Source organism: Citrus clementina, unplaced genomic scaffold (genome assembly GCF_000493195.1).
Source record: "Citrus clementina cultivar Clemenules unplaced genomic scaffold, Citrus_clementina_v1.0 scaffold_2, whole genome shotgun sequence".
NCBI lineage: Eukaryota > Viridiplantae > Streptophyta > Magnoliopsida > Sapindales > Rutaceae > Citrus > Citrus x clementina.
Window position 1 is genome coordinate 10,344,915 of NW_006262688.1, and position 11,294 is coordinate 10,356,208.

At 45.1% G+C, this 11,294-nt stretch overlaps 1 pseudogene; it reads left to right on the top strand.

The window, feature by feature from the left end:
• The first annotated feature begins 2,922 nt into the window (after positions 1-2,922).
• Positions 2,923-4,938, top strand: LOC112100873 (annotated as a pseudogene).
• The last annotated feature ends 6,356 nt before the right edge of the window (positions 4,939-11,294 follow it).

Consider the following 11,294-nt stretch of genomic DNA (forward strand, 5'->3'; position numbering starts at 1 on the left):
GACCATTGATTTTTATATATGTCTAGTATGATTCTGAAAATTGTCATGATTTTATGATAAAGCAATAAATTGTTTTGTATTTTTAAAGCAAGTGTGTTCAAAACAGAAAACTGTTTGACAGTATTGATGATGTCTGAAACGTGAATTATTTTCAATAGTTTTTGAAGGAATGATGTTATGAAATTTTTATCAATGAACTTTCAATGTGTCAGTATATGGTTTGTAAAATTTGAGATTCTTCCAATAAGAGAATAATTTATTAAAAATCGGAGAAATATGGACTGTTATGTTTTGAGGGCCGATTATTGAGAACATTTGAGGTTGAGCTTAGGAGTTGTTTAAATTGAGATATTTGAGGACATTAGAGTTTATGATTGAGATTTGATTATATCTTATGAGGCGTTATTGATGATTTTAGGTTCATGGTATCAGTACGCATTTGTTATATGAGGATGCCAAGAGATAAGTAAACTAGACTTCAAAACAAATCACAATAAACAGTATATATGTTTGACTTGTGTGAAAAGCCTATTTTGATATGTACGAATATGGATCTATATGTCTTTGCCCATATGTTTATGTGATGTGTTGTTATGTGTTGAGCATGATTATGTACATGGGCATATGTATGTGTGATGGTTCATTGGTATGAGCACGAAAATGCATTGAGTTTTATACAAATGAGAAAGTGGATTTTAACAAATAAGATTTTTGTTTTATGAGATTTTGCATTGGGGGTCACCTCTTGAAGTTGTGTGGGGGCCACCTCTTGAGGGCCAGAGCGCCGTAAAGTGCCACGCATGGTGCAAAGTGCCACGCACAGCACAAAGTGCCACATTGCAGGATACATATTTCATCGAAAGAAAATGAGAAAGTTTGAAAGCGACAGAAAGAGATTTTTATGAATTTATTTTACAGTATTTCCAAAAGATCATAGCATATCAACCATTGCATTATGTATAAGTATGTATGTATTTTCCATATAATAAAAACTAGTTTGCTTACTGAGTTTTGTACTCATTGTAGTTTATTGTGATTCAGTTTCCAGAAGTCAAGATTGATTCATGATGAGTGAGAAGATGGATTTGAATTGAGGATAGTAGATGGTTTGGTTAAGTTTTTAAGTTATTCCGCTGGCTTTTGTATTTGAGGCTCGAATTTTATCGGTTGTAAAGAGTTATTTAAATTCGTATGTGAGTTGTGGACATATTTGCCCTTAGATTTCAGATTGGGTTGTTACACGAACATTGTTCCCAAACTGCCTGTAAATCAAGGTAAGTAACAGCTAGGTACTTTCTTTCTTCCGTCGCGCATATGTGTACCTAATTAGTGGCCTATCAGTCCAATACCATTAATTCCTCCCAATGTGACCTCTTTACTTCTTTCCAAAAACATGTTTTCAGAGACAATTCCTTTTGTGTGTGAGATCATTGGTCTATGTCTTAGCTATCTGGACCTGTCTAATGACCGGTTATCAGGGCAGCTTCCTAACTGTACAATGTACTAGCAAAAATTGATCATTTTAAATTTGGTAAACAATAACTTTTCTGTAAAATTACCAAGCAATATATGTTGATGCTGAAATCTGCTCGCCCTTTGCCCGACCAAATATTTCCACCAACGTTTACGTGGTTAATAGAGAAGATGTTACCTTCTTCTTGTTCTGACTATTGCTTAAGCCACTAGAGTTGGAATCACCATTCCTTCTCTTACTAAACCTGCGTTCACAAAAAGATGGATCAGAGACGCCGGTGGTTTTACCGGCGTAAACCCTCCGATGCCTAAGTCAGCACAAGGTTTTTGGGAAAACGGTGCAATTTAGATTATGTGATTGTTTGTAATCTGCTCAAAAGTTCGTATAGAAAATGATTTGGTTTCAATTTGGCAGAGCTTTCTCTTCTCTCCGTTTTTCTATCCCTTTCTTCATTAAGTTCTCCATCTTTATAGTCGTTGTCCCACATTTCTGTTCACCCTTCATCCCCCCTTTTTCGGGTAATGGCAGCCCCTCATGGGACTCCAACTGCTACATTGTGGGCAAACGTGGGACACCGTGTCTCCCTCAACGGTTTTGGGAAAAGCGCAACTATCGTGATTTTGTGAGATCGTGTTCCCGCTCTTTGGGGAATGGGTATCTGCTCGGTATATGTCTCTGGTCGGTGTATTCCTCTGGCTGATGCTCGTCTCTGGTCAGCCTACATTTGTAGAAGGCTCATTATCAGTGTTCTGCTCGTACCATTCGGCTGAGGTGATCCACCCCGAGGTGGGGATGATGGCATGGTTGAGCTGGTGTTCTTATTTACTTAACACCAGTCCCTCAGTTTCTGGTCTTGCGAGTGAAATGAGTTGAGAGTAGAAACTGATAATTGAATCTTACCGATCCTGGGAACTACCCATCTGGTCCTTGCGTTATTGTGGTGGATCTGAGGTTCCATCTCTCGTCTAAGGAGATTTTGGCCCGAGTATGGGCCTTCATGAATATGTCTAGTATATACTTGGGCTTACGTCTCGTCAGGCCCCTTATAACGGTTAGTGACGTTACGCTTCCCGACTCTTTGTATTTGAAATTTAAAATGACGGGCTATCCATCCTCGATATACGGTGAGTGAGCTGGCATCCCCATCACTTAAACGCTTCTATTTCCTCTTTTTCGTTTCAAATCCCTATCATCGTTTTGTTATTCGTCTCTCTGCCGTAAGCCAACTCCTTCTTTAAACTTTGCTCACACTTCCCGCGTCTGGAGCTTCCACTTGCTGGGTTTTTTCTCTGTCACGGCAGCGCTATCCGTGCCAGCTTATTCCAGGAATAGCCTTTAACCCCCTCTCTGGTTGTTATTGATTGGGTTTTGTATTGTGGGTTCTGTATTTGTCCCTTTTTGTACCCAGACATTTGGATGTTTTGTGCTTTCTCTTTTTAAACTTCAATATGTCAAACCGGAAGGGAAAAATAATTGTAGATGAGAGTGATGAAGAGATAGAGGATTCGTATCCCCATCTGTTTGGACCCAGTGATCCTCTATACTCTTCTCGCAGTGTAGGTCCCTTCTATCACAGGATGCCCCTGAATACCCTCGTCCTATGGCCACTTCTTCTTCCCCTGAATTAGAGCTTGTAGGAAACCGAGGTGGACCCGCATCGGGCTCTGGTAAGAACCATAGTTCTAGTGGGGCTGAGGTCCCTGAAGAAGTGGGTAATGGTGAGGAGAGCAGTTCTGAGCCGAGCAAACCCCCTAAGAAGAGAAACCTTGGCCATAGGGTGGAGGCGGATTCTTACCTTATCGACTATATAGCTTGTGCCACCACCCCAACTGACCTGCTCAAGCTTAGAACCCTTTATAACATACCTGAAGAGGTTCTCCTTGTAATCTCGGGAAAGATGACGTTCCTAGCCGACCTCCAAGGGGGTATGTGACGATGCATCTGGAGAGTTTCAAATTAGGAGCTCGGTTGCCCCCTTCAGCGTTATTTTACCAAGATATTGGATGGTATGCACCTGGTTTCAGGTCAGCTACATCCAAATGGGTGGAGAGTACTCTCAGCTATGTATGTGCTATGTGAGAGGTGCAGATTAGAGGAACCCTTCTTTGTTAAGGTAAAGCATTTGTACCAGCTGTGGAGTAGCCCAAAGGAAGCAGGCTAGTACTACTTCATGTCAAGCTCTGCAAAGAGGAAGCCGATCACCGGATTTCCTTCCTCATGTAAAAATTAGAAGAACAAATTCTTCTTTGCTGGAGGAAATTAGTGTCCAGCAGCCCGTTCGCTTGGTGGTGATATTCACATTCCAACGCACTTTGTCACCCCATGTCGTTTATTTATTGCCTATTTTCTTTCTCCAATCGTCACTTATTGAGTTCTTTAACCTTATTTGCTCTTTTAGAGTCGTGGGGTTTGATCAAGGAGCTTGACGACAGACCCTTGCTCCAGGTGGAGACTGCTTTGGTGAACGCGCTACCTGCCAAGATCTCTTGTCATCAACAAACCTGGTCGGTTCGCGTTTAGTGGACGTAGCTGCCAGAATGGATAACAAGATCCTCAGTGCTATGACCAGAAAGCGTTGTCGGGCTCCAAGCAGCTCCAGCAATCCTCCTCCTCCTCCGAAGAAAGCCAATGTTGGTCATTCTAAGACTTCTGTCCCTGCTCCGCCCCTTCCTTCACCTCGTAAGAATGGTGGGGAAAAAACTATCGACAAGAGTCCTGAGGTCAGCATTCACTCTGGGGACCGATCCTCTTGTCTTCCGCCTCGGGATCAGGGTGACTATCTGACCCCGTATCAGAGGGACTATGGAAAGTCAGTGGGACTGAAAATAGTCAAGGATATTGAGAGCATGAATTTCAGTGAATTGGCTGGTTTTGTCCAGAGGGTCTCCTTCAAGCTGGCTACTCTGGTTTCTTGTTACAAGAACAGGGCCATGCGCCATGAGAGGAAGCTTCAAGCTGATAATCAGGACTTGAAGAAAAGAGCTAAGTCTGCCGACCGCTCAAAGGAGAAGTTGCTTGATCTGCACAAGAAGATCATGGATTTGGAAGAAAATGTGGCCCTAGCTGAATCCAACTCTACCAAGCTTGAGGGCGAGTTGGGTGATTTGAAATATGACCTTCAGACTACTCAAAGCGAGCGAGATACCTTGAAAACGGCCCTTGAGGAGGAAATCAAGTTTCTGAATGAACAGTTGGCCGAGCAAAAAGGTAAATCTGCCAATGTAGACGATCGGCTGGATGCAGAGTATAACTCTGGTCTCGCTTTTTGCTACAAGTGCATCATATTTGTGCTTAAGGAAGAATATCTGGAGCTTAACATAAGCAAGCTTAAGGCTGGAGTGTAGAGGTATATGACCGAGGCCGACTAGGGGGATAAGGAGCAGAGTGACCAGGATCAGGTAGAGGCTCCTTTAGATGGGGTGCAGGAGGGGGAAGCAGGGGATCGTGCTATTGAAGTAGGTTAGAGGTCAGTGCCTACTCCTCCCGATGTTGCTGATCCTCTTCTTTCTGAGATTGCTGATCCTTCGACCACTGAGGCGGCTGAACCTCATAACCATTAGGCTTATCTTTGTATAAATTTTAGACTTTCTTCTGTTTTGTAAACATTTGAGTATAAATTTTGGATGTTTTCTGTTGCCTTTTTTATTGTGGTTTTGCTTATAGATCGTTTCTGCAAATTACCTTAACATATTTAGTTGGCTTTGCCTGCTGGTCCTTTAATCGACCGAGCAGGAATGGGTACTTGTTTGCCACAACCAAATTTATAGATTTGCCTGCTGGTCCTTTAGGCGACCGAGCAGGATTAGGTACTTGCTTGCCTTAATAAAATTAGTAGATCTACATGCTGGTCCTTTAGGCGACCGAGCAGGATTATGCATTTGCTTGCCTTTGTAGAACTTCATGAAATTGCATGTTGGTCTTTAGGCGACCGAGCAGGAATAGGCGCTTGCTTGCTTGCTTTAGTAAAATTTCGTGAAAATGCCTGCTGGTCCTTAGCCGACCGAGCAGGAATAGGCACTTGCTTGCCTTAGTAAAATTTAATGGATTCTGCTAGCAGGGGAATTTCATGCTGAATTCATCTTTATTGAAACTTACATGGGTTACAGAAATGTGAAATATATGCATGTGCCACAAGTCATCATGCATTTAACAGAAATAACTTATCGAAATAAAGACTTGGTAAAGCACTTTGCTTTACTGGAAGTACTTCTTCTAGTGTTCAGCATTCCATGACCTCTTCACTTCTCGTCCATCTGGGTAAGCTAGCTTGTAAGCTCCTGGTCCAATCGCTCGTATTACCCTTACGGGCCTTCCCATTTCGGGTCAAGAGCGCCATGGTTAAGGTCCCTAGTATTTTGGTTCACCTTCCTAAGTACCCAATCTCCTGCTCGGAACTGCCTCACGCGTACGTTCTTGTTGTAATAACGCATGATTCTTTGCTGACATTGGGCCACTTTCTGCGAGGCCCCTTCCATTTTCTCCTCCAGTAGGTCCAGGGTCAAGCAGATCTGCTCGTCGTTTTGCTCCTCATTGAAGAATTCTGTCCGATGTGTCCCCACCTCAATTTCTGCTGGGATTACCGCCTCATGACCAAAAGCTAAAGCAAACGGGGTTTCCCCCGTGGCAGTTTTGTGGGTTGTCCAGTAAGCCTATAACACTCCTGGTAGCTCGTCGACCCAAGCTCCCTTATTCTCTCCCAGCTTAGTTTTTAGGAGTTTCTTTATTACTTTGTTGGCTGCTTCCAGCTGTCCGTTTGCCTGGGGGTGTGCTGGGGTGCAGAACTTCAGGTCCACCCCCAAGTTTTGGCAAAATTCTCTGAAGTTGTTGTTGTCAAACTGCCTCTCATTGTCTGTAATGATGGTGTAGGGGATCTCGTATCTGCATATGAAATTCTTCCAAATAAAATCCGTCGTCTTTCTCTCAGTGATTTGACTGAGGACTCCCACTTCTACCCACTTGGTGAAGTAGTCTATAGCCACAATTGCATGTGTTGCCGCTCCTCGGCCCTTAGGTAATGGGCCAATCAGGTCAATTCCCCACGGGGCAAAAGGCCATAGGGATGACATAGTGGTTAGCGTTTCTGGGGGCTGAGCAGGAACCTTCGAGAAGCTCTGGCAGATTGTACAGTTCTTTGCCATCCTTTTCGCATCCTGGTGCATAATCGGCCAGAAGTATCCTTGTCGAAGTGCCTTGAAGGCTAGAGTTCTCGCCCCCGAGTGGTTGCCACATATTCCTTCATGAATTTCCCTCAATACATAATCTGCTTCCTCGTCCTCCAAACATCTCAAAAGGGGCAAGGTGAATTTTCGGCGGTAGAGTACCCCATCGATTAGCGTATACCTTGCTGCTCGGCATTTCAACTTCCTTGTTTTCTTCCTGCCCTCCGGTAAAATACCATCGCGGATGTAGAAGAAAATAGGGTCTATCCAGGATCCTCGATGCTCACCCGCATTACTTCTGCTTCCTCCCCTATGCTTGGCGAGGTCCTCACTTTCAGTGGAACTGACTTGGGTAACTTTGGATCCGCAACTGCGGCCATTCTGGCCAACATGTCTGGTCGATAATTCTCGTTCCGGGATATCTGTTTTATCTCTACTTCTTGGAAAAGCCCGATCATCTGCTTTGCCTTCTTCAAATAAAGCCCCATCTTTTCTTCCTTTGCTTGGAATTGATCACTGAGCTGATTACTTACTAATTGGGAATCTGCTCGGATTTCCACATTTTCTGCTCGTAGTGCATGTGCGATCCCGAGCCCAGTGATGAAGGCTTCGTACTCAGCTTAGTTGTTCGTGAGCTGAAATTCAAACTTCACTGTATAGGATATCTCGATCCCTTCTGGACTTCGTATTACAATTCCTGCTCTGGATCCTTGTTCACTACGTGACCCATCAACCATTACCATCCACACCCCCTTTGGATTCTCCTATTCCACTAGTTGCTCCTCCTGAACTTCTTCCCTTTATTCGACACGGTCAACCATAAAATCAGCTAGAGCTTGGGCTTTGATTGCTCCTCGGGGCGTATAGGATATGTCGAATTCGCTCAGCTCCACGGACCACTTTACTAACCGACCTGATGCATCTGGTTTTTGGAGCATTTGTCGAAGAGGCTAGTCAGTCATCACAACTATCGGGTTGGCCTGAAAATATGGTCGGAGTTTGCGTCTACCAGGGCCTTACTAGTGTAGTATATAGGGTGTTGCTTTCCTTCTTCTTCTCTAATTAATACCGAGCTGGTAGCCTATTTTGAGATTGCCAAGTACAAAAACAGCCGGTCACCTTCTCTCGGAGTTGATAGTAACAGGGCATGGGCCAGATATTCCTTCAGCTACCCGAATGCCTCTTCACATTCTGATGTCCACTCCATCTTTCTCCATTTTCTTTATGGTTTGGAAGAAATGGTGGCATTTATTTGTGGCCCGCGAGATGAATCGATTCAATGCTGCCAATTTCCGTGTAAGGCTCTGCACTTCCTTAACTGTTCGTGGGGACCTCATTTCTGTTACCGCCCGTATCTTTTCCGGGTTGGCCTCGATCCCTCGGTGGCTTACCAGGAATCCCAAAAATTTGGCCGAGCTGACCCTAAATGCACATTTCTCCGGGTTCAGCTTCATTTCATACTTCCTCAGCAATTTAAAAGTCTCTTCCAAGTGCTTCACATGATCCCTCGGTTATTTAGACTTTGTGATCATATCGTCCACAAATACCTCCATAGTGTGACCGATCAATGGCTTGAAGATCTTGTTCACCAATCTTTGATAAGTAGCGCCTGCATTTTTCAGGCCAAAAGGTATTATCCTGTAGCAAAACAAACTCATGTTAGTTATAAAGGTGATGCTTTCCTCATCCTGCTTGTCCATGGGTATCTGATTGTATCCCGAAAAGGCATCCATGAAGCTGAGCAGACTGTGACCCGCTGTTGAGTCCACCAATTGATCTATTTTTAGTAGAGGAAAACCGTTCTTTGGGCATGCCTTATTAAGGTCTGTGAAATCCATACACATTCTCCATTTCCCATTGGCCTTCTTTACCAATACTACATTGGAAATCCACTCCGGGTACTTGGCCTCCCTTATAAATCCTGTTTTCAATAACTTTTCCACCTCGGCATTTATGGCCTCGTACCTTTCTTGGTTAAAGCACCTCATTTTCTGCCTCATCGGCCTTGCCCCCTTCTTGATTGCCAACTTGTGGCAAGCTACCCCGCGATCAATTCCTGGTATGTCCTCTTGAGACCAGGCAAATATATCTGCATGAGACTGTAGGCACTTTACCAGCTCGTCTTTTACTATCCCGGTAAATCCTGACCCGATCTTAACTACTCTGCTCGGGTTATTCTTGCTCACCACAACCTCCTTCAATTTCTCAACGGGTTCCTGGCGAACTTTTTTTGAACCTCCTCGGTTATCTAGAGAGGTAACTTGTAGTGTCTCCTTGGCTGCTGTAGCGTTACAGCTCCTCGCCATTCTCTGGTCACCTTTTATTACGCCAACAACTCCGTTTACTCTGTACTTCAGTGCCAGGTAATGTGTAGATACAACGCATTGGCTTATCCTCATGAAAGGTCGTCCCAATATCATCTGGTAAGGGCTTCTTTCTTCTACCACAATAAAGTCCAGCATCATTGTTCTTTCAAACGGCTTTGACCCTACAGTAATTGGAAGTTCGATGATCCCCATAGGAGTTAACCATCCTCCTCCAAATCCCTTCAAGGATGTATTTGTCTGCTCCAATTTTAAGTCTGAAATTCTCATATTGTCTAGGGCCGACTTAAATAGTATGTCAACAGAACTACCCGTGTCCACCAGTATTCGCTATAATTCTGTACCGGCCACCATTGCTTTAATCACCAGTGCATCCTCATGAGGGTATGAAACACCCTCTTTGTCGTCCTCTGTCCACATAATGGGAACTCGCCTCATTTTCGCCCTCTTGGCTGCTGGCAAATTGAAAAGCACCTCTTTGCTGGTCATGACATATCTCCCATAATTCTTCCGTGCCCTGTTCGAATCCCCAACCAATGTTGGCCCTCCTACTATCACACAGATAGTAGGCTGTTCACACTCTAGGCTTCTCTCAACTCCCTCATCCCTGCGTATACTGTGATTCAATGACGGGTGAGACTCCATTTATATATTCATCCAAGTATCGGTTCCTCACCAAATCCTCCACTTGAGTTTTCAGGTCACGACACTGGTTTATTGTGTGACCATGAGTATTATGGAATTTACATAATCTGCTCTTATCACGTCTGTGAGCAGGTTTTGTTACGGGGGCAGGAGGGTATAGCAGGCCTCACCCCTCGATCCTCTCATATAACTCCTCCATAGAGACTTTTAATGGGGTGTATTGTCTATACGTCGAGCTCTGGTCAATCAGTTGGACTGCTCGGCTATCCTAGATATCGTCCCGAGCTGGCATTGAAGGTAGCTGACTGGGTCGTCCAGCTCTGGAGTTGATTGCATGTAGTGCCCTGAGAGCTTTGTGATAAGGGTGGGCAGCCAACTGCCGGAATTCTTGTTGCCGCTCCGGGAATGGAGGGCGAGGAGGTTGAGCCCGGCTGTGTTGGAACTGTTGTGGTCTCTGAGCTATGGGGTAAGGGCGGAACCGAGCTGATATTTCGCCCATTACTGAGGATTCCTCAGCTCGCTTTCCCTACCTGCTCCCGTTCGAGGTTCTCCTTTCTTTTCGTCTCAGCTCTTCCAGCTGTTCACTTTTTATCCTCGCCGATTTCTCCTCTTCGTTTTCTATATCTCTCCTCGCCTGCTCATACCCCGCCGAATAATTTTGCACTAGGGGGTTTCTCAAGTTGTACCACAATCGGCCTATCCTCACGCCCTCTTTTAATCCCCTCAACGCCTGCGGGTGATTGAAAGCTCTTAGATCAAGCATGGCCCGGTGGTATCGTTTTACAAATTCCCGAAGGAATTCATGTTCCTCTTGCTTCATCCCTATCAGTTCCATCATATCATCCTCTGAGGCTACTGCTCCTCGGAACTGCTCGGCCAACTCTTGGCACATCTGCTCGTATCCTTTTATGCTTCCTCGTGGCAGCTTGCGGTACCATTCTCGGGCTCGTCCCTCTAGTGTCAATGGGAACACCCTGCACCTCTGAGTTGGTGTTAGCCACTGCACACCCGTCATGTCGTTGAAGCGTTCAATATGCACCAGCGGGTCATTTCGCCCGGAGTATTTGAGGTCGGGGAAGCGGAAATCTCTTGGGATTACAGTACCCATGATCTCGGCTGATAACAGAGACTCTTTATCTAGCATTATCCTCCAACTCGGGGGTTTTCTCTTGCCCTGAATCTCCTCCATCACCTGCGCCAATCTGCGCACCTCCCCCTCCAATTCTACAGTACGGTCAGGATCGGGCGCAGCTACTTGATCTCGCTCCTGCTAGGCATTCTGCAGCCGCTGTCTGAGCTCTCCTTTATCAACATTGGCTTCTCGGCCATCAACTTTCAGTACTCGTCTGGAGCGAGGTTGGTCTCTTCCTTCATCCACGCGCTCCCCTAGAACCCGACCAGTATTTCTATGGGAATGCACCCCATAGGGTTAGTCTACCGGTGGAGGAATTTCCTCGACTCTACGCCTCCGGAAGCTGGGTTCTGCCTCAACTTCATCTCTCCCCACGGGGGTTTCATAGTCCCTTCTCCGCTCATCCCTCAGCTCATGCAATATGGCCGTGAGAGTTTCCATTTGTTTCTTCATCCGTTCCATTCGATCTTGCATCATCCTCTCTCTAGCTTCATTTGCTATCTCTCGAAGAGTGATTGTTTCACCAGTTTCATTGTCGCCACCTAGAGGATCCCTCCTTG